At 36.8% G+C, this 24616-nt stretch overlaps 1 long non-coding RNA gene across 5 annotated transcripts in view; it reads left to right on the top strand.

Annotated features, from left to right (window-relative positions):
* The window catches only part of LOC127474460 (uncharacterized), a 60546-nt gene extending 36397 nt beyond the window's left edge, over positions 1-24149 (top strand). For 2 of the 5 annotated variants that reach the window (XR_007905857.1, XR_007905861.1), the window contains exons 4-7: positions 20688-22402; positions 23030-23097; positions 23180-23251; positions 23336-24149. This is a non-coding gene — a long non-coding RNA (uncharacterized LOC127474460). The remainder of the gene's footprint in view (positions 1-20687; positions 22403-23029; positions 23098-23179; positions 23252-23335) is intronic. The other 3 variants (XR_007905860.1, XR_007905859.1, XR_007905858.1) reach the window with 3 other exon arrangements.
* Positions 24150-24616: the final 467 nt, after the last annotated feature.

Here is a 24616-nt window from a genome sequence, read left to right on the forward strand (position 1 = left end):
TCCATTAGAACTGACATGGCATGCAAAAAACACAAGAGAGGGCTAATTGAGTTTAAAAGCTATACAGTTGCAACCTCATTTAGGAAATGCCTCCAGGCTTGCTTGAGCATTTAGCAATAAACCTAGACCACAAAGCAAAGTGAATATTCAACTCCACATGCCCAGAAGGGAGAGATCCTTTTCTCCATACTCCTAAGCCCATGTTAGCCCCTCCAATCTTTCACCAACAAAGTAGGATTCTAGGAATCATCTCCATTTTTCTTATCCTGAAGGCAGAACTGTTTAATGTTAACAGTTCCTATAATCTTGATTACTATTACAATAATACATCAGTCTTACCACCTGAAAGCTACATCTTGTTAAAAAGCCATTTTCACCCTAAACCAATTATGAAAATAGAAATATCCACAGAGAGTTTTCAAACAGAAAAGAAATTCGCATTTGATCTTTTCTGCCATAAGTAGCAGCTATAGCTAGTACCTGAGAAGCTTTCTGCCCTGATCCACTGCTCCCTTGGGCATGTAAAATGATTGAAATTATCTGTAATGGTGATTTAAAATGGGGTAATCCACAACCAGAATATCCACAGCATTAAATGGAATAATTAAGTGTGGAAGGAATAAAAGATCAGCACTCAACCCTGTAATGAACATGTTCAAGAAATTTGAACACATGCACTTTTAAACATAGTAGAAGACATTCTGAAATAATACCATAAATATGGGAACAACCACAACTAAACCTGTTCTCACATGCTTTGTTTTTTTGAATTCAAGCTTTATTAAGCTCTTAGTGTCCTACAAAAACAGCTCCAAGAAACATAGGAGAAACACTTAAGCTGAGCATCTAGAAACTCTTACATAGATAGGTTTATATACACACTGTAACCACGACAAGAGCAAGAAGTAGCATGATGAAGGCGGAGGGTCTGGAGCCCAAGTCCACTCAGGAACAACTGAGGGAATTGGAATTGTTAAGCCTGGAGGCTCAGGGGAGACTCTATCACTCTCTACAACTACCTGAAAGGAGGCTCTAGAGGAGCGTGCCCAAGTCTTTTTTTTTCTCCAAGTAATATGACAAGAGGAAATGGCCTCAAGGTGCGCCAGGGGAGGTTTAAATTTGATATTAGAAGAAAAAAAACCTCTTCACCAAAAAGGCATCAAGCATTGGAAAAGGCTGCCCAGGGAAGTGGTGGAGTCACCATCCTCGGAGGTGTTTAAAAGACATGTAGTCATGGTGCCTAGGAACATGACTTAGGACTTGGCAGTGCTAGATTTAGTGTTGGATACAATGATCTTAAGTGGCTTTTCCAACCTAAATTATTATATGAATAACAGGTTCAATAACATAACTGGCTATGTTACTGTATATGCTGCTTTAGATACTGCATAATTCCCCCCTTATGTGGTATTTGAGATGCCATCATTGTATCCTCAAATCCAAGCTCTTCTTGCACTCACCTGAATCATATGAATGCAATCCATAATATAGTTTCCTTCACAATGTATGTATACATTGCAACAGCCACAGTGAAAGTATTTCAACAGATACAACATTATCAGATAGCCAAATTGTATCCCTGCTGTCCAAAAATTATAGCACTGCTCCATAAGCAAAACAGGAACATCTGGAATTCCACTCTTGAAAGGGCAGCTGGGACTGCACCACTATATCAGGAACTGAATTGCGCTCAGGTTTTCAGTTGTTACAAAATATACGTGGGGCTTTTCAGAGAAAAGTAACAACCATTCTGGTTACTGAAGAAATTACTAGTGTACAAGGTATTCATTAGGAAAAAATTGTTTAAGTGCATAGTATGCTTTTTTTACATGGAGAAATTGTGCAGGTTCACTCTATATTTAAAATCTCCTTGAACGTAAAGAATAGTTCCCTTTCATTTCAGAAATTATTTCCTAAGTAGAAAAATAGTCTTATAACTAAGACCAATTTTACCAAACCTGACACTATGAAATTTTTTTTCACTAACTCATATTCTGATCTAATTAAAAACAGCAGTCTGCGGAAATGCTAGCCATTCTCTGAAGTTGTGCTTTGGTGTCATGTTACTCCTCAGAGTTTGTGGCAACAAGTGCAAGAAAAATTATTCATTTTCTCTTCAGACAAAACTGAAAAGTACTGATTGCAGTAGCCATGCACAGTGGTTTAAGTAAAATATTTCTTCACTGATATTGAGAAGGAAATAAACACAGACAGCTTTTTTCAGTTGGCCAATGTATCATTTTGCATTTAACAGTTGTTCTGATCAAGACTCCTTCTGAGATCAAAACATTCATAAGATTTGTTTTTGCACATATTAATACTACATTTTGGAAGAGCCTGAGTTGTTACATGAATGCACAGGATCAGCAGAGAGGTATTTTAATGATCACAGAGTTGAAAGACCCTGTTTCAGAGAGGTAGCTACACTTGACAGATACCAGATAAAGAGAATTCTGAATAAATACTTCTGTTAAGATTCAAAGTTTCTAAATTAATGCAGAGGCTTTATTTTTCTTCAATTGTATTTACCTTCAGTATAAAGTAAATCCACCTCTACTCCACGTGCTTTGAATTTTAGGTATGATTTGTTTTTAAGTGAGAAAAAAAGGTATACATAAGTGCACAAATTTACCACACTTTGAATGCGCGGCTTGTACTATAAAGAAAAATAACTTTCTGAAACTCCCTTCTTATCTCTTTAGTAACCTTTAATGTTTAGTTATTTATTCACAGAATATAAATTGGCTTTAATTGTTGTTAACACTGCATGAATATTTTGAAAAGAGTGCATCCACTTAGCTAAAACTGGAAACAGATAGTATTTACATGGTATAGCACCACATTTACACACAGTGAACCAATTTAAAGGAAAAAAAAAGCCTGAGATTTACAAAGGCACTCGAACAGTATAAAGAAATAATGCAACTATTATAACAGTCTCCTGCTAGAAATGGTGGAGCACTTTAAACAAGTTTCACTTACACAGCATTTCTTCTCCTCCTTTGAAATTTTCTAAAAAAAGCTTCACAATTAATATATTGTACACATTTTACAGGGTTTTCAAAAATCGGAGACTGTTTCTGGATATACTCACTCTACTTGCAAACAATTAGAGCATACATTACAGTAAAGGTGCATTAAATGTTTGGCATCTGTGAGGGTACAGAAACATGTGCTTATTGCTTACCCACAGTTAAGTTCAATAATCAAAATGAAGTCAGTTATAATTTTAAATGGGGGTAAAAAAAAAAGTAAAAAAAAAGGAGAGCAAGGGAAAGGACAAGAAGTCTAACAGGCAGAAAACATTACAACAGCCAAGTGGAAACAAATGAGATATTATAAGGAGGGTGCAGTCACAGGACTATGTGTAACTCTGTTACAGCTGAACACCAATAGCTTCTGGTGAAATTAGTTCTGTGTGCAACTCGAGTCAAAATATAAAGAAGCATATTCAAAAGCCAACGAGCACAAAGCAAACATAGTCATGACTATTCACAATGGCAAATTCTATGCTGAATGTGTGAACGGGACATGAGTGAAGCAAAACACAAGCAGCGTCCCTTCGCCTGGGATCTTTGTAGTGACACAGGCCAAGAAATCTGAACAGAAAATGTCTCTCTGTGCTAGGAGGGGAAGACATAAAACACCGTAAAAACAAAAACTGCTTTCCTCGTGGAAGAATAGTAACTTTGGACAACATTTGGCACCACAAGTTCAAAGGGCTATTTCATCTGCATTGTAAGTACAGACCCAGAGATTTTACAGTATTCCTGCCTCCATGCTATTGTTTTTTGTGCCATTAATGGCATTTAAATTATAGACCTGCTGCAGCCATGTAGTCAAAACACCACATCACCCGATGAGACACTATTATAATGTCAGTGTGTCTGTATTTTAGCTGTGCTTTCATATACTGTACTTCCCTTCAATCACCCTGTTTCTCTGCCAAAGAATAGATACAAGAGACAAGTCTATCTTTAGCTTCACTGAAATTTCTTACTCAGGCAGCTGCAATACTTCATTCATCACATATTTAAGTCTCTTTATATCAATGACATTTTTAGAGGTACAAATAGTACAGAGGCAGAACTAAACATTCACGGAGAATTTAAAATAAAAATATAGGATGCATTTAGGAAGTTAGATAGAAATAATACACTTTAAAGCAAACTAATTTTTAAACTAGATCAGGTGGCACTTTTTGTTTCTTTTGGTTTTTTTAAGTATTATGTATTTTTGGTTCCCACTTTCAGTAAAATATTCCAGATTGCTGAAACACTGTTTCCCAGAAACAGGTATTTATAGACTTGTACATGCAGTTATTCACAATAGTAAATATTGATTAAATAACAACTTGCACTTTGACAGCATGTTACAAGAGAATGCATTGAAATTTTTAAACAATTAAATGCAAACAATTTTGCATGACAAAATCAGAGACATTTTTTTTTCTAAATTATTCTACCAAAAGAGCTAAACTAGTCACATGAAGTCACTATAGAGCTAGGTAGCAAGTTCAGATTTTCAGTCAGCATTCAAAACTTTTTTTCATCTCAAAAGCCCTGCTTCAGGGTCACAAAACTGCTGGGGGGAGGGGGTGGGTGTCTGCTCCTATAAGTTGGTCTGCTGCTTGTAAGCCTCAAAAACACATCTCCACTTAGGATGTAAGAATTTATTTATGTCTTCAAGATTCCATGATTTCCTACTTTCTGCAGTGCAAAGTATGGGCAATTCATCAACTCAAACACTTGGACCCTCAAGTTAGTGTTTCAAAGTATTCACATTAAAGAAAAAAGATCACCTTAAACTACAGTCAGCTATTTTTATTCTGAATTGGCTTCTTATTTCTAATGCCATATGCAAAATAGCAGCGACTTTTGCTTACTAAAGGCATAGTCTCAACTCAGAAAAGCTAAATATCAGGAATCCACAAAATTTTCTGTGCATGTTCTAAACTTGCCAAGAATATCAAGGGCAACTGAATATATTCAACAGTTCAACTGAACTTTAAAAATTGTTCCACTGAGCAGAGGGAAGAAAAAAAAATCAGCCTACTAATTTCTTTTGAAATCTTGAAATTATTTTACTTTTTTCTAAATGAAAAAAGTATTTTATATTTAAAAGTGACATAGTTTCTTTATTTCTTTCCATTTCCCTTCCAATGCAGTGTGATTTATTTCCCCCTATACTCCATTTTCAACATCATCCAAAGTTACGATGATTTGGCATTGAATAGCAGAGTATGAAAGCATAAAAAACTCTGCCTAGCTATTCACTCACCCTTTCTCACAGTCAAGCAAACAAAAGCCCACCACACTAAAGGCATTGGAGAAAGTTATGCACACATAGAAAGATCTCAAATGTAATTTTTTTAGAAGTGTCAACAGTCAAAAGGATGTATTTACTATTGCTGACCTTTAGAACAGAAAGCTCAGTATCCTTCAGATATAGAAACTCTTCTCAAACAGCTGACAAACACATGTAAATCGACTTGAAAGTCTTGTGTTGCCTGAACTACCTCTATCAACAGAAGTGTCTCAGATGCAGTTCCATCAATCCTTGTGGATACTTACTCTGAATGACTGAAATCAGAGACACTCCTGAAATAAGTGAGGTTAGAAGGGACCTCAGTCCCTCACCTAGCCCAGTGTCCTACTCAAACCAGAAGAAAAAGAAATTTCAAAAAAAGAAAAAAAAATTCAAAAAGAAATGGGTGTACTACTTCTTTAATTCATGCATTCTTCAATACTTGTATAGAAAGAAAAAAAAAATAAGTGCTTAAGTCAGTACATTTTCCAACAGATATTATTAATAGAGTGCTGATGGGAATAAGCATTTGCAAGAATCAATGCAAAAATATTTTGATTTTCTTCTCAATTACATATGAAACTACTCATTTTTCTAGTCGAAAATCCAGCCACACATTCAATCATTTCCTTGCACAGTCCAGTAGCAAGCATGTATAGTCAGGGGCATGAGATGGGACTGAAGGAGACCAAATGAAGTAGAAACTCTCTGCCCACTATCCGCTTTTCACTGTTTACCATCACTCAAATGCATAGGGCTGTAGAAAAACTTGTAGCAGGGCTACCATATCTATAATTTTTTAATACTGTTATAGATTTAGTGATATGAAAATCTACTAAGTTGAGTAAAATTTAAGCTACCACACTAGAGAAAGTTTGCATATCAGTTCAGTAATTACTTTTATAATAAGACAATTTACCATAGACACTCTCTAGAGTGAGCATGAATTAGCATAATCTGTGAAGTATTTTGCTGAGCTCATCCAGACACCACTTTTTAAGCTGCAGTTTTAGACATTTTTAATCACATACATGGCAGTTGAAACACTGTCAGTTTTCATTATTAAATATCTGTGCTTAATTTGAAGAAATGTGGAGAGCTGTATTTGAAAAGAAAAGAAACCAAAACCAACCCCAAATGCAAAAAGACTTCCCAAATCCATAGAAACATCTATGCCTGCATTCTGGTCCTGAAAGAATACCTCTATTTCTTGATGTAGGAAAAGCTTTCTGATCATAATTTTCCCACATATAGGAAAAGCAGGAAACTATGTGAATATAGTATGATGAAAATGCCAAACCTAAATAGAATCAAAAGTGAATATTCATGACAAGTTTAACAAGAAATTATATAAATAGTGCACTGAATTATCTTCAGTTTATTATTACCAACTAGCTATGAGCCACAGACACACAACCCCTTGCAGTCCAATTGCCTGGTTGCCACAGTTCACAATAGGAGGAGAGCTCCAAAGTTGTTATTTCCTTTTTCCCCCTGCTCACCGTGCATTTTTTGCTACATATTTCTGTGTTTTATCATTAGAGTTCAGCTGGAACCATGTTTCTGTTGCTAACTAGTATGCCTCCCCCATGCAGGGAAAATGTAGAACAGTGGTGCAGTGGTGGGAGAAGCAGGGAAGGTGAAGGGAAGAAATACAAAAAGCAGCTCTACCAGACATGTATTAGGCAGCATCCCTCTTAGTCATAATAGTTCCTCAATTGCACCTCATAGTAAGCAATTACACACCACACCTCTCACAAGCATAGGCATGTTTTCAATGTTTCTGCACCCTCAGTCTCATTTTACATAAGCAACCTTTGTTCTCCTTCATTGTCTCAAGTTAACGAATGAAAAATCAAATGAAAGTCAGCAGGACTCATACTATAGCACATTCTTACAAGTAGTTTTTCCAAGTATCCCTAAAGGCATCTAGAGAAGAGCAACTATGTTAATTTCAGTTACCTGATCTTCTGAATATTAAACAAAAAAATATCAGCCCAAAGTTTCAGTAATAAAGCAGTGTAGCAACATACTCAAGCAGTCAAACATGCAAGGAAACTCAAAACTTAGTTAACTTATTCCAAAGTCAATTAAAAAGAAAAATCCCTTCTTAGAAAATCCCCACCTAAAAAGGAAAGTACCTCCTTATAAGACCAACTGAAGCTGGCATATTCAGAGTAGAAGAAAACTGCACTTTTTAAGGCTCAGCTTTGCAGACAGGAAAGGGTTAGAGCTCTCTTACACTGAAGGCAGATCATAGCATTGAAATAAAGTTTATCAAAGGAGAAAAACTGCCTTAATGGTTACAGGTTGCTTCCCCTAGTAATTCTCCATATTAATAATATTTAAACAAGAAATTTATCTCAGAGCTGTTTTCCAACATTTTATCTCCAGAAATGAGCTTGTAAGGTATAATGAACCTTCTGTTTGCATCTGGGCCATCCAACTGCTTGCTGACAGAGTAATAAATAAACTCTGCAGTTTGCTACATATGAATATTATTTTCTTTTATCTTCTCAGGTTTACTTTCAGTGTGACTTAGCTAAAAGCTAATTTGCATTCTAAAAATCCTTTTCAGACTCTCAAATTCATATGCTAACATTTTCAGCTATCAAAGTCATATGCATAAATACCAGGTTCATATGTTGTATTTCTAGAATTAGCAGTTGAAGCTAAGCCTTTTGATACTGGAAACAGACTTTGGGGCTCTGGTTTACCTGCTAAACCTCTTCCTGGAAAACTATCGAGCTGGAGAAAACACATCCTGCATACAGATTTCTTGGCTGCGCCGTGTCAAACATCACCCAGGAGCTGTCACTTCAGCAGAAGGAGCAATATCAACTTAGGCCTATGAGGAAAGCAGAACATGCAGCAAAGAATACATTAACCTCTTAGTTAAGGACAAGAAGAGTCAACCATAACCCACGATCATTACATCCATTTCCTAATTGGAGAGGAAGAGTCCTGAAAATAGGTTCGAGCAACCAAAGGACTGAACATACAGAAATAATAAATGCTGTAGTTATCTTTGAAGCATCTATACCCAAAATATCCATAGAGATTTATATCTAAGCAATATATATATCTGTCTAAAGAACTATATACACAAAAAGACTCTTAGAAGTCTGCAGGTTAAAGATAGTCCTCCTAAATTATATGGGGGAATAATGAGTCACACGTCTAGAATTGCATCCTTGAAATTTTGGATTTAATACTGCTGGCCTTACAGTGAAATGGCCAGGAACTGTCTCCTGGAATTTGGCAATGAAAACACTTATCTTCCAGCTGACAAAGGCACAGGCACTTGTACTGCTTCCCTTTCAAGGAACAGTTTGCCCACCCAGGACACAGAAGACCTGGGATTTAAACATAAATCCTCCCCCAGCTACAACCAGATATCATGATTGAGAGATACTCTTAAATGATTCCTCAATAAGCTTTCACAATTTGCAAAGAGCAACTAAATATTCAGTTGGCAAAATACCAAGCTGCCTGGTTGCAGCTTGGTAATCAAGACACCGTGTTCCCTTGTCTTTAGGATTTGCTCTGATGGCTGCTCATAGGAGCAGAAAGCAGAGGGGAAGGGAGCTGTACGCTCCTCCAGCCTGCTGTGCGAGACATACTGAAGTGAGGCCAGGGGGCACTTGGGCAGAGGGGTGCCCAGCACCAGTCTGACCTGAGCACCAGGGAGGTCATCTGGCAGATATTTTGATGACCAGCAGCTTTGGGCTCCTCCAGTGAGACAAGCATTGAACAGGGTGATTTGAGAATTCAGACTGAATTTTGGTACTATGCATTAATTAAGTACCTACACCAGCTGTGGAACAATTTTAACAAAAATAATGCAGCTTGATCAGTTTTACACTAGGCTAATTTTGTAATGATTGTTTTAAATGCCTACTAAAAAATATCTGCATATTGTGAGATTGAAAAATTAATTCTATTCTTTCATACACAATCAAATGGCTCTCAGTATTTTTAAAAATGTCCCTGAATTCTATAAAAATGGGAAATGCCATGAAGGATACATTCACAATTATGAATGGATTTGTTTGCACCTTTAGCTTCAGCATTACTTTTTCTGAGTTTAGTTTTAATATAACACCACTTCAATCCTCAGTATGCCAACACTGCACAGGTGTCATCTCGGTGGTGAAAGCTGGGGGCAGCTGAACTGCTTTGTAAGTGCTCTGCTGGCTGGCACTCTGAGCGTGTGCAAGGCAGCATGATGTTGGTGCTTAGACTTGACTGGAAGCAAACCACTTTGTCTGAAACAGAGGAATTTCTAAATTCACAAAACTTAAGTTTTGGCAAGTAAGGAACTAAAGGACAAATACCACAGCAGCTGAGAATAACGGTGCTCCATGTAAGATACCTGGCCATCATTTGTGACCAGAGACCAGTTCAACTCCTTAACCACGCAGAATGGCAAGACATTTGTTACATAACAGCAACTTCAGATGGCATTTTTAAATCCTGCCATCTTTTCACTGAAGAACAGAAGATTAGACTTCTATAGACTCTGAGAGACAGGGATTGGAGCCAGCAGCAATATTTAGCACAGAGTGACTGATTTTTGGCACCATCTAGCTTCCTCTGCAACAGGAATCTGGCAGCCCGGTAGGTGCTTTTCAAAGACGTTGATTGAATAGTTGATACTAGTGCTATACAAAGGCTCAAGACAGCACAAGAAAGAATAAAAAAAGAGTAGGTCCTAAGCCTCAAGACTACTTTATTGTTTTTTCCTAATGAAGATAGAGAGGAAAAAATCCTGGGCAAAATACCAAAGCCTAGAGAATTCAGACTGTTCATTATTCAGCTTCTATGCATCTCTGCCAAACATCTATAATATACACGAAAGCATTAGACACAAAGAAGCCATAATGCAAGAAAGACTATTAATTGTTCATTTTCACAAGATGTGGTATAATCTGAAAAGCACAGATTTGTTTTGACCAATAAAACTATTCCTAATTCCACTCAAGAATTATAAAATTCTGATGAGTCTTTGTACCTATTTATACTCATTCACTATTCTTACAAGGGGTTTTGAACTCTAGAAACTTGCTATCAGCTCTCTATGGAAAACTGACCATTTGAGAAAAGCAGCTATGATTTGTTGCTGAATGTCAAAATTCATTAATTAACCACCTTTGAGCACTTGTGCACTGTAAAATTCTACAGAAACATATTTACTTGTTGGCATATAGACATGTTTACAGACTTACACTTTGCAAAAACAGAAGAGAAGACAAATAAAGTTGGTTTATATCCTCAGTAGAGAAGGAAATGGCAGAGAAAGAGGAGAGGAAAATCTTTCTGGACTATACCAGACAAGCAAGCACAGTCTCTCCAATTCGGAACCTTTTTCCAATTCCCACAGTGAAACTTTCTTTCCATTTGCCTGAAATCACCTGTAATGTGCTTTAAGAGCTAATCCCTTCACATTTGGTTTACTCGGCACGGGCCAATAAAAGCAAGGATTCTCAAATGCATGACCAACCCAAACCACTTTCTCACTTTGTCTTTTCAACTACACACATTCACAGCTACTGAAATAGAAAATTAGCTACATTTACACTCAAGTCATACATAGGAGTCTCCTAATGGAAAGAATGGAACATAGTTACACGCTTTTTCCTATAATCCACTTGAAGTAATATTTCTCTCCCTCAGGGTCTTGACTTAACATATTCAATCTGTACAGGCAGTTTCTCAGTAAAGAGGTCTAAGGTTATTCTGCTGTAGATTCACTTATGATCAGCTTTGTGTTTTGTGATATCATCTAATAACTGAAGTGTAAATCCAAGGGAGACAGAGCTGCCCATTTGTTTTAGTGTATTTCAAAGGTTTTCCTTTAAAGAAGAGTCTTACATTCTCTTCTCCTTAAATATGCAGGTTTTCTAGACTCCATATTTTCCTCTACTTTTGATTGTACAAGACTATGAAGAAGCATGTATTTTCCATGATCTAGGGACAGGTGATGTCTGAAAAGTAGCAACTCTGTGTTTGGTGTGGCATGAATAAGAGAACCCAAGTTGGAAGGAATTCCAAGATTTAAACCTGAGTAAGAACTCAAATGAACCCAATCTGAACCGCAGGCAGAAGTCCAAACTGAAGTTTGAAACTACTCTCAAAGTCAGCACCTGTTATTTGAAGACACTTTATGCTCACTGAACAGTTACAGATCAAAATGAAAGAGCAAGCAAAGCAAAATCAGGTAATGGGAGCAAAGCATAGAACATGTCCATAATTGGGAAAGGAAAACTGAGACATCTGTCAACAACATATAACTTAGATGTCTGTTAATGGTTTTATATTCAGCTACATGTTATTCAGTTGTAATTACTATAAAGTGTGAGTGTTTACATAGTTTGGATGAGCCACCAGTTCTAGAACTAAAGTGTTCACCTGAAAGCTACATTGCAATGAATTTAACACATTTCTGTGATATTTTTGCACTCAGATTTCACTCTTTATGGATGCACAAAAGAAAACACTGGGATTTTTACCAGAAATTCCTCTGACAAGAGAAGGGAATTTTTAAAATCCCTTAGTCCTTTCAAAATTCTCTGCATGTAATTTCAGGGGAATAAATACATTGTTTTAAAACTCTGGTAGGTAATTTTCTTGAAAGCAGTAAAGAACATGCACTAAGCCCTTCTCCCCACTTCCTTTTGCCTGGTGGGCTGTTAGGCACAGCTATCCCAAAGTAGAAAGACTTCAACACACACACACACACACTCACACAAGCTCTTGGCTGCCTTTGTGCCCACATGCTTTAGAGGCAGCATGACCAATCTGAAATCATCTGCCTCATAGCTTCTCAGGAAAAATGCTCCCATGATTTCAACTGAAGGTGATATGGCATTGTGCACAGCCTCTAGAAAGAGAGGAGCTCTGCTGTTTTCTCCCACGTGAAGTTAGATTTCCTGGCACGCACATATGATAACCTCCCCATCAAAATAAAGTCAGATGTGACCTTCCTGTCCCCTGCATTCTCATGTACCAATACAATAAGTTGAAAACTTAGCCAAAACACATAATGTATTTATGTGAATATTTTCAGAAGACACATGCTATGCAGGTAACCCAATACAATCATAAAGAACTGAATGAGATTCTGATCCCAACATTCAGGTACTCCAAATAGGTGCTTGAGAATAAGTATTGGAAAGAAGGCAAAGAACAGAGGAAAGAGAAAAAGCGCTAAAGCATTACAGGAACCTTTATATTTGATATTCAGGAGGAGTTTGCCATGAGTAGCCCACTCTGTTTTTGCACTGAATAATTCCCAGCATTTCTATATCACATCTCAGATGCACATATTGAAGACAACTTTCAAAACTTCCAAGTGTGGTTAGAGAGAAGGAAGAGGAGAGCAAAAAATACCAATAGGTTTCCCCTCCCCTCCCCTTTGCCCTCACATTACTGGAAAATACGTCTCTTTTTTCCAAATACCTGAGGAATTCACTGACTATACAGTAGAGAGAGAAGACTGAGAGGAGATAATCAATTTGTATGTGCATCATTATGCTTGTGGTTTATAATTTAAAAATCTATTGTATATGTGTATTTCTCTAATAACAGCTACAAAATGGCAGTTCCAGAGAGAAAGTTATCTAGGATTTGTCACTCTTACTGACTTTTTAAAGGGATTTTACATATTAGAGAACAATCTAGATCTCAGAAACTATTTTTCTTCAAATTCCTTGCAGTTTTTACCCCAGAAGTGGGGCAAAGCACTAAGTATTTTATGTGTTTGTTCTCCTCCCTCACCTCACTGTGTTTTAGATTATATTAGCAGTGCTGTGAACACCATCTGACAAAAATACTGAGCTCTTATGCAAGAACCTCAAGGCAAGGCCCTCACATGCCAGTTAAATGAGTTACATTTCACAAGAAAATTAGGTTCCAGAGACATACGAGACTGGTTATATCCTTTCTTTGGTCATATAATATTCTTCCATTCTATTCACCAATGTATTTCTTCCTCATTCTTGTATTCCGTCTCCCTCAGCCTTCAGTGACAGTCTCAATCAATGGGATGAGGTCAGCCATCAGATCCATGGGACCAGGAAGATAAGAGCACATTTATCCAAAGTCCAAGTGCAGTGCCCTATTCAGACAGCTATGCTGCCTGCTAGTTATTGGGTTGAATTGAAAACAAAAGTTATATTAAAATACAGCAGGATCATTATTTCTCCTTTCTGCCCAACCTACTCAAGAGCCTGAGGTCATTTTCCACAACAAAAATGAAAGCCCTTCTTGGAAGTGTTTTTGTGCTAAACAGCAGTGGTTAATTTCTTGCAACTAATTAGTTATTCAAGTGAAAGTATAATGATCCTCCAACATGATTGAAAGTGCTTCAACTGAGTTTCCTGCTAGCAGCATACTTCTAGAAAAGATGCAATAAATCAGCAGGGTTATGGAAATCTTTAAACAAAGCAAGTCTGCGACAGGAGCCCATTAAAGATATAGCCATGTAATATTTATGTACCTAGCTGACTTATGCTTTTAACCTAGCACTTTCAGCTATAGCTTTTTAGCACCTGGGTCATATTCAATAAGAATGAAATTCACCCTGTTTGCTAAGAGCCAGCATAATGTTTCTGCACTGGGTGTTTGGAGTATAGTGTTGCCATAGGACTCAAAGAACAGAGCCTTCCCACCAAATGGAATTTCACCCAGCTTTTTCTAAATAAAAATACAAATAGAACAACTGAGCAGCACAGAAAATTTAATCTGTGAGTCTCAAGATCCCTTATTACCTTTAACAAGAAAAGAGATAGCTATCAAAAGAAGAAAGGTGGTATAAATCCATGGAGGTACTGAAAAACAAAACGCCTCAGAATAGCCAACATCACCTATGATTGTTTAGATTATGATTTGTTAATTAGGAGTGGTTATTGAGATGGTAATAGCAGACCTGAAGATTTTTAGAGAAGGTGTTGACTTCATAAAATGTCTTCTACTTACTCCAAAGCCAATTTATTCACTGTAGTTCGTGTATTTAAATGTATTGGGTACTGAAGAAAAGCAAGACCCTGGGGTGTAAAAATGCATTTTGAATATGTTTGAGGTTTCTGGATGTTACAAATGTACTGATCTGCTTAAATCTCCAAAACAAAGAGTCATTTCCCTTTCTTCTGTCACACTGAACAGTGTCTGCATGGGTTTGCATGTATTTTTAAACTACACATAAACATACTATTTGGCTATATGTGCCTTCTCTCATCCCACTCACTCATCTACTTCATTACCAATCTCCCAGTCAGTCTTCTCAGGGTTTTAAGAGACAGAATTTGGATTCACAAACCAGTTTCATTTGAGGTCCCAAATATGATTTACTGGCCTACCCTTCGTTACCATAGCAAATAGCTGCAAAAAGGCAAATCCTGCTGCTGTGGGGCTGGAAAGAGGGAACTTTGGGAAGAGATGTAGGAACTGCAGTTTCCTTGGGACTCTGGGAGGTCAGAGGAAGCAAGAGTGTTATAAGAAAGGGGTAGGAGAAGGGGATTGAAGGACAGAGGAAAAGAAGACTGGACATCACTCTCCCTTCCCAGTAAAATCATCTTTACTATCACTGTAGGTTTTTGGGCCACTGATCACTTTCAACTTGCACCTTCTGTTGGAAAAATAAATTAGGAGTCCAGCTTTATTTTGTCAATAGAAAGTTTAAAGTGGTCACTGGAGCACAAAGCTTTTCAAAGGGCAGCTGAGCTTAACAAGGACAAGGAGGAGAATGTAGAGGAAGACACAAAAACAGGCAGATTATGAACCATTAAAGGGTGCACCATTTTTCAATAGTAAAGATAAGGCCTTTAGAACAGTTATGGTAATGTTGTATCTCTTTATTGTGCATTATTTTTCTTTAGAAGAATATTTATTACTTAAAAATGCCTTTACCAGAGCAGAAAATAAGTAGTTTGTATGTGTATGTTGGTCTTGATGAAAAAAAAGCCACCAGAAAACAGTAAACTAACTAGGCATTTGCTTCCTGAATACATGGGATTATACTTTGCATTTGTGCTGTAAACCATTGGATCCTGTACAAGCAATTGTACTGCAATGGGTTTTGCTATGCTAAATATTTAAACTGTGTGCCCAGTCCTTCAAAGTCTGAGTTTATTCTGTGTTCAGAGCTTTTTAGAGTTGAGTCAATAGCATATTTGTTTTGAATGGCTGTTCCTAGATAACAGTAACAAAAATCCAAAACTTGTTTACATCATTTAACATGCCTAAAAGCTTAGCTCAAGACATTAGAAAACCACACAACAAGCAAGGAGAAAAATGCAATTCTTTAAAATAGTCTTTGCTGTTGAAAAGAAGTTACACCATCAAAAGGCAAAAAGAATGTTTTGCCAGCTCTGGATCAAGAACTGTTTTGCTTTTAAGCTGGAGCAACGACGGGCATAAAAAGATTTCAAGGAATTTCCTCTTCTCCCTGGAAATAGCCATGAGCCTTTCTCCTACCCCAGACTTCATGTTGTAGTGATTGCAAGATAGGTACATCTTGTGGGTCCCAAGCAGTAGCCCTTTTTTATCAGAGCATGAAAAATGTGTGAAAAAGTAAAAATAGGGCAAATAAGGCAATTACATCAATCCTAAGAAAACTTTGTTCTCATCTGAGCAGTACCTTCAGCTCTGATAGACAGATGTTACATCAGCTGTTTAGCAAGTGCCTCCCTACTATTTTCTTAGCTTGTATTGCTATCTTGAGAATAAGATTTCACCACCATTTACACACAGACACTCATGGAGTGTTCAACATACTCTTGAATTGTGTCTGTGGTCTAAATTCTGTAAAGTATGTTGATATTTTTAGGAAAAAAAATGAAGCGTAATCTCTCATCTGTTTCAAATTACACAGGAAAAATACCAAGTATATTAGCAACAAATTGATATGCATACAGATATTTCACAGAGAGGAAAAATGCAGGAATGCCAAAATACAATTACAGGAAAGGAAATAATGCAAACAGGCAATGATTTACCATCCTCACATTTTCTAACCAAATGCTGCCTGCCTTTAGTTAGTATCCAGTGCAGTGTAATAAATACAGTGTTTGAAAAAAATGTGCTTTTTCATGTCTATTCGCTACCTAGAAAGATCCTGATACCTAATCTGGAAGCAGACAGAATTCAAAAAAGGTGCCTCTTTTCCAGTGAAGACGTGACTTCCCTTCCAAGGGCCTGGGGCACTGTGCCTCAGATGCTAATAGCTTGGGTTGTGTGCAATAGCCCTATATTGTTTATATAGCACTTCACATGTTCAAAGCACTATGAGATATCAGCCATCACTACACTTTTATGAGGCTGTAAGTATTACCCACTAAACATCAGGGTTCAAATGACTCGCTCTTGATCAAAAGAAACTTTGTGCTGCAGGACCATAATTATTTGAATTTGGTAATTCTGGCAGACCATTCCTATGGCAACACAGAATGAAGAGGGGGATGGGATATTAAAGCCATTTGCTATTGCACTCTGGACACATGGAGGATCTCTAAAGCAAACCTGCACTCAGCACCTTTTGATTAAAAAAATCAAGAGCACAAAGTAAACAAAAGATTTCAAAAGTCCCCAAGCGTGTTTTTATGAATATATCTATTTCATATAATCACTGCAAAGAACCTAAAAGACAACAAGCAAACAGTACTGAAATACTCCAGAAATCCTAACATGGTGTTCCAAATTTATTCTGAATCAGTGTGGCTTTTTTTAAACCAAGAGGATTTGTAGGCAATTTAAAAGTAATCAGTCCGTTTTCTTCAGATAAAGAACTACAGTCTACTGTCTTACAGTTGACTAAAGAAGGACTCAATAACTTTTAGAAATATAGAATATTTTTACTGTCCATATTTATACATACTTTCTTCCTACGAAAACTCAGTTTCTATGCTGACATTCATAACTGTAGCCCCGAAGTATCAAGTCTCCATTCCCATAAAAAGAATACAAAGATATTGAAAATCAACCAATGAATCCACAGTATATATAACAACTAAATAAAGACTTGACATAAATGCTAAACAGGACACAATCTGAAGATTCTTCCCTTTACAACTGAAAACATTTTACATAAAAATACTAACACTGAGATTGAAGACAGAATAAGAAAATTTATCCTGTGCTTTTCCATCCAGTGCCCATCCTATCATACAACATTCTCTTTCCCCACCTCTCACGTTTTAACTTGCACACAGTCTTGGTTTCCACAGATACCACGTGTTCTCAGAGCACAACTTCCCAGTTATTGGCCTTAGAATCTTGCCTGCAGAATCACATGGGAAATAGATCAGACTACTAAGGCAAAAATGCGGACCACTACACATAATCCAGATTCATCAAATAAAAGAAGGATGCCTGTTTAAAGCTATAACAGGAAGAGGGAGGGAAAGAAATTCCCTTCAAAGGCAGTAATGAGTGGAGAGAATGACTTACAGAATCTCTTCTGTTTTAGTCAGGTTGATCATGTTGCTATTAATGTTTACCCCCTCTACCTGACAACTTTCACTTGACATTTTTCAGGTATAGGCCACACAGAGCTCTATGCCAGACTGTGCTTGCAATTCATTTTGTCTTGAATTACATTGCCTGGAAAGTTAAATTACTGAAATATTTGCTAAAATATTAAAGTTTAAGCATAACATCAGTAGGTGAGCATTACTTCATGGATATAAGTGTAAGAAGCAGTTACCATACTCCATCTACTGATCTAAAGAACAGATGTTTGGTATGATTTATGGACACTGAAATGTGTGCATATCTTCCATAAATAGTAATGTGTTCCAATGACAAAGAGTGGAGAACTGTGATTCAAAAGGCTGGGAAAATACAGGCAGTATAAGAATTTATTTACCGATTTCTTGGCTTTAAGTAAAAAGTAAAGCTTATAGAGCCAGGGCCTCAATCCTGTATGTTGGAAAAGCTCTTACGATTTCAAAAAGGACTAACAACATGAAGTAATAAATTGCATTCAGGCTCAATAGGTCAGATATAAAAGTCTGTATAGAACATGAGTGCAACTATGATTTGTTAAATAAGAGTAACAATTTATATTGATTGAAGCACAACAAATCTAAAGCAGTACACAAAAAGACAATATTGCCTTGGGTATTTTTACATTAAATTTGGGGTTGGAAGGGTCTTTAATATCAAGATTTAACACAATACTAATCAGGTAAAATTCTAATGGGCAAAGTACAGTTTTGAGCTCTGCAATTAAATTATTTCTGGAAGTGCAATCAAATATTTGATTGAACTAATATCATTGCTGCTCCTCACATTTGTTCTGCTCCTAAATTAGCTTGGCTAATCAGCATCCCACCTCATAGCCAGTGTTGTAGACATGTAATATTAGCTGATGGGTTCAATTTCAAGAGCACAGTCAATTTTTGGACAGCAAAACCTAGTCAAAGGCTACAAACACATGAAGTAGGTATTTGTAGATGTTATGGTTTCTGAGCCAGCAGAACTCTGATAGGACTCAGTGAAGTTCAGATCGCTCTGTGATGGCTATACATGTCAAACAAGTTTTAATTTAATTTAAAAAAAGTCTTGGGGATATTATTTCACCTCAAAGTGTTTTTTTGGTGGGCCAAGATATTTTCCATCCTCTTATTCTATGAGCAAGAACCAGGATGATTCTGCATATCTTTAGATTTCTTCATATCATAACATACAAAAAAGCAGCCTTGTAGAATGCAGAATTCAAACAAGGCAATCCCAGTTTTTCCTCCTGTCTCAGGCTGGCATGCACTAGTGCTTCAAGATGTTATGCAGCTGCTACTTTTCCCCAGAGATGGGTGTACTCCAGTAAATGCTGAAATACTCCCTAAAACATTTCTTTTTTTTCCCAGCAGAGGTTAACAAAGATGTTTCCATAGGTTTAAGACAACACGAAAACATGGCGATTGTCTAGTTGGATTTCTTGAAAAGCATTAACCTTAGATTTACTGCATCAGTAATTAGGAGCTCCAACAGACCACAGAAACAACTGCAGTTAGTGTCTGTAGAATACAGTGAGAGTCTTAGATTACAGTCATAGTTATTTCATTCTGTTCTTGCATTTTTTAAGACCACAGAAGAAACAAACACTTTTCATTTTGTCAGAAAAAGGACTTCCTCTTGATAGCTGCACAGATTTTTTTACTTTCAGCTTATAACTGAATGTCACAGAAGAATAAATTGAATTTCTAATAACTACAGTCAGCTGGATTTAATTCCTTTTGGTGGAAGCACAGCAGTGTCAATACTCAGAGATTTAGTATTATGGCTAATTTATTGCGAGTAAAATGTCAATACTACATGAAAATTTGTCATTTTAGAAAGGTTTAATAAAAAAAGATGAACACAACACAAAACCCAGAAAATATAAGAGCTGATAACTGATCGTTCTACCTCACTTTTTTCCAGATGAGCATCCAGGTGCCAGCTGGTGTAAATGCAGATGCCACTGACGTCAGTGGAGCTGTGTCAGTTTACACGAGCTGAGAATCTGATCCCAAGTGTGCTAGTGCCACTTTTAGATGCTGCCACTGGAATTCACTTCTGCAAGACAATTTAAAAAAAAAAAATCCACACATTGCATTTCTTCCTGTCCCCAAGTGTATAACTGGAAATCTGTTGACAGACTGTGGGAGAGGGCAAGCAGGAGGTGGAAGTAGCCAACAACTGTATCCATGAGATAACTTTCCAGTATCAGTATTAACACTGTTTTGTTGTCTTCCTTTTATACAAATGAATATTTGTCTTCAAAAAGTCTGAATTCCACCTTCCAGTAAGAATTAAATATCAGCAAAAGAAAAATGATTCTGTAAACCGTGCAGAGTATCTGTCTCATAAATATGTTAACATACAATGTTAACCAGCATACAATCTGGATAGATTGTTCTAATGCACCATTAGAAAAAGTATCTAAAACTTGAGATGTGTGTATTCACCAAAGTATTTGTTCCTAAGAAAAAACCTCCCTGCTGTACAGGCAGTAAGACTGGTAAAAGTTCTAAGACAGCTGTTTGAAGTGGCCTGCAAGCCAGACTTCTATCTGGCTGACATCTATCATTCATATTTCATCTGGCATTTATATGTGGGAGAGAGAGAAGGAAGAAGGGAAAAGGTGAGGCAATAAACAGGGCAGAGTAGTATTTGATAGCTCTACCACTTCTAAGCAGGGACAGGGAGCTTTTGCTCCTATTTTACATAAGGCTGTTGTTAAACATGAGTGCACTGTGCTACAGTTGCCAGTATTTACCAGTACAGTGATGGAACACTGGTCTTTTAAAGCAAGATAAAGGTCAAAACAGAAAAGGTAACTAATTAGAACCAAAGATGCAGTTCACATAGCATTGAAGTAATTGTCTGTTTGTGTGCAGCACAACACCCATATCTTCAATTTAGGTCAGGCCATGAAGAGGAAGAAGAGGACTGAAGACTGAGGATGAGATGCTCTACTTCACACAGTTGCCCTCTGGAAGGACTTGCAAAGGCAGTCACTTAAATTATGTACAGGTCATCAGACAAGATATCTAATCTATTCCTAAGACAGGCAGCTCTAGCAGTCCAAATCCCTATGGTCTTTGCAGCCACACGATGAACTACTTCCTCATGTACCTCTGTCAATTCACGTTAGGTTCCGATTTTTTTAAAGCGATATTTCATGTACACCACGACCCTATTGCTCATAGCAAGGAAAGTGCTTTGGTTTATTTATGACCTACTAACCTTAAATTAAAAAAAAAAAAAAACTACATCCAATATGAATGTTCACATAAGCTTCCAGATCTGAAAAAAAATTTAAAATAAACCTGGCATTTGTAACAGCCAGCTAAGCCTGGTAAGGGATTTTAAAAAAATGAAAACCAGATGAGAGATGATGACAGCATATTTACCCTGCGTAACCTGCACACACGAGGAATTAGGGCTGGAACCCAGGAATACTTTTTGTACCTAGCTTCAGCCCATTTCACAAGTTTCAGCCCATTTCAGAGGCTAGATAACTAAGGAAATCCTGAGGTTTTTCCAGTATATGGGGTGGGAGGCATTAATAATAACCTGTGAAAGTAATTCCTTCTGAGATGCAATCCACCCAGCCACAAGCTCTGCTCTATGCAGCTTCTCTTCTTCCCCTACCCTCTATCCTGATTGCCAGATAGCAGCCAGGCAGGACCCCATATTGAAATATGAAGTGACAGATGGAAGCAGGGAATAAGAGCATAAGAATAAGTACTGAAAGAAATGACGTACAAAAAGCAAGCTCATAATAGGGTGGATCTGAAACATAAGCAACCCTAAACCATAAAGTCAGTTCATTTGGCTAGAACAAAGTTGAACAGATGCAGATGCACAAAAGACTGAGTTGGAGAGCCTTATTCTCTCATCACTCATGCTGGTGTACAGAAGTCTTCTCATAATATCCATGGAATTAAACCTTTGAAAAACCACTACAAAGAAATGGAAAAATAAAAATAAACTTCAAAGCCAAACTATTGGCAGCAAATATCCCATACAGTTGTATCAGGAAAGAAAGATGTACTGCCACATTTGATTAGAATTCAGATATACTCCTAACCACAGTGGCCTTCCTAAACAAAATACATCTAAACTACATAAAGAAGAAAATTAATGGATTCCATTCTTGTCTAGTTCTCCAATGGACTATATTAATGACTTTGTCTTTCAGTAATATTAGATAAAAATAATGTTGAGTTAAATGATGTAATAAATACCTCTACATGCAGAGCAATTATTTGAAAGAAACAGTCAGAACAAAGTCCTTGTCATGGTGTTTGTTTACAAAATAGACACAGGTACCATACCTATGAGCTCCAGTCTTTTGGTGCGGGTTCCTTTTACAAAGTAGAAACAAACCCCCCAACATTCATAAAGACTTACAAATAATCAGAGATTGATGAGAGAGTATAAAACATCTTTTACCAAAAGATAAGTAAACAAATAGCAATTCACAGAAGTCAATGAATCGGTCACACAATTTCAGCACAGCAAGAGCAGACCTGCAAAAAAGAATTCTGACCAGCTGAGCATCGAGAACACCTTCTGCAGAAGAATTCTGCTCCCAAATGCAAATAAGGTAAAATTCATAGATTACCTTGTTTTACCTTCTGATACAGCCTCTAAAACCCTTCTGCAACACAAACATTACAATCCTGCTTTTTAAAATTATTATTCATTTTTATTAATAATTAAGACAATTGATTGGGAAAAAATGTTATGTTACTGTCGAAATTTTTAAGAATAAGGACTTTACTGTGTGATGAGCAGTACTGGATATGCACAGCATGCCACCACCTAAAAAAATACATGAAAACAAATTTAGGTCAAGTCTTAATATACATTCACTATTTTGTTCTCCTGAAAACTCATAACAGGTTCTGCATGTGTGACAATTTGTAAGGAAGAAAAGCCTTCTGTCTCTGTAAGATGTTTATTGAGAAATTAAGCCTCTTTATATATTTTTCATCAATCCTAAGCAAGTTTAAATCCAATTGAACCATGTCAGCAAAAGAAATTTTGCTCTAATTGGCAACACTGATTCATAACACTCTTAGCCAGCTCTGTTCATATATGAAATCTTGTGTTTCATTTTGCTATGAAGTTCAGTCTCAGGAAATAACAGACAAAATTAATCCACTTGTGCCTGCATCCCCAACCTTTATTATTAAAGCCTGAATAAGTGAAATATCTTTTCTTTTCACAGAAAGAAGTTTGGGAAACTGCCAGCTCCTTGCACAAAGACTGAATTACGATGGGCAGAGAAGGGTGTTGGTAAGAGAAAAATGACTGAAGTTGCATCATCTGTATGCTTAAAATCATTGTGTGAATTTTGATTTTCCCCCCCTCCTTTCAGACATTTGAGGATGCGGTCAAGTCAATGGAGTTCTGTTGTAGTGGTTGCTTCAGTGAACATTCAACGCTGTCGGTGAGTTTGGAATTAAAGTGAAAACCATCGACCGTTGATTGTACCCTCCAGCTAACCATCCTCCTCCTTACTTCATGCTTTCAGGCCTTAACACCGAAGATAGCAACCTAACCATCATATGATGTTTCTCCCCCACCCTGCCAAGCTTTACAAAAAAGGTCACAATCAACATTCATTGCTGTCGGTGGGTTTAACTTTGTGGACAAGCTCACTGAACAATGAATGCAACTGTGGCCCCACATTTTACAGTTGCCGTTGAGAGGAACAGCAGCTCTGAAAGCAGTAGTGAGAAACAAACTTCTTATAAGCTACATTTTTCTGGTCAGAAAAACAGTTGGGAGTATTCACTTTTTGCTTGCTTGTTTTTAAGTGTGTTTAACTTAGCTGACTAGAAAAAAAAAAACACTGCCTTTTTCTGGAATATTGTCCTTACAGGGTTGAGTATTACTGAAACCATAAAAACTCTTATTTAGTATGTGTGCAGAAATAAATAACTGTACAGGAAACTCTGTATATCCACTCCTAAGGACTCTGACATGGAAGGAAAGAATATTTACATGCCATTTTAACTAGGCATTGTGGAATACTTAAAAAGTTTTTTCTATACTTGTCATGACAAATACAAATGGGAGCAAATGAGATTTCAAAGTTATGGATCAAATGTTTTATCAAATAAATTAATTAATTTTACATGAAATTGTTTCTGAGCACATAAATATTATTAGACAACCCTTACTATTGCATCTGACTTTTTTAGGCATCTGAACAATGACAGAGAAATGTATACCCAGAAATAAAAATTGAAAAGTAGTTAAATTGTAAAATTACTGTAAACTGAGTACCTATGTCACACTCTCAGTATTGCAGATACTAATAAGAAAATAAAAGTGTAAATAAACTCACATTTTTGTCCTTATTTCCTTACAACCCTTTATCAGACACACAGAAGGACCAGTCTACATTTCTCACATCACACAATCATTCAAGGTAAGTTCAGTCTTTAGACTTGGTGCAACTCAAATATTTTGCAGTAAGAACTGCTTACAAAGGTTAGATAATGCCACAGCAGTCATGTCGTTCTTCCTCATTATGAGTGGGTTCAAAAACAATACTTTGGTTTGGTTATTTACAAAGTTTCCTCAGCACATCAGTTACACAGCAATTTATCTTGTGTACTGTAGTTGCTTTTCTTAAGTTTCACCAGGTAGCAACTGAACAGGATACAAATATCAAGGTTGTCATGGGACAATACACCTATACTTGAACTTTGTGTTATCAGTCTAATTAAATGGTAAAGATATATTTCAATCCTGAAAGAGATCAGTCCTTTGTCATATGCAAAACTAATATTTATAGAAAAAAAAA

This window comes from Manacus candei, unplaced genomic scaffold (assembly GCF_025592945.1).
Source record: "Manacus candei isolate 608988 ecotype Guabito, Panama unplaced genomic scaffold, ASM2559294v1 h1tg000005l, whole genome shotgun sequence".
Taxonomy (NCBI): domain Eukaryota; kingdom Metazoa; phylum Chordata; class Aves; order Passeriformes; family Pipridae; genus Manacus; species Manacus candei.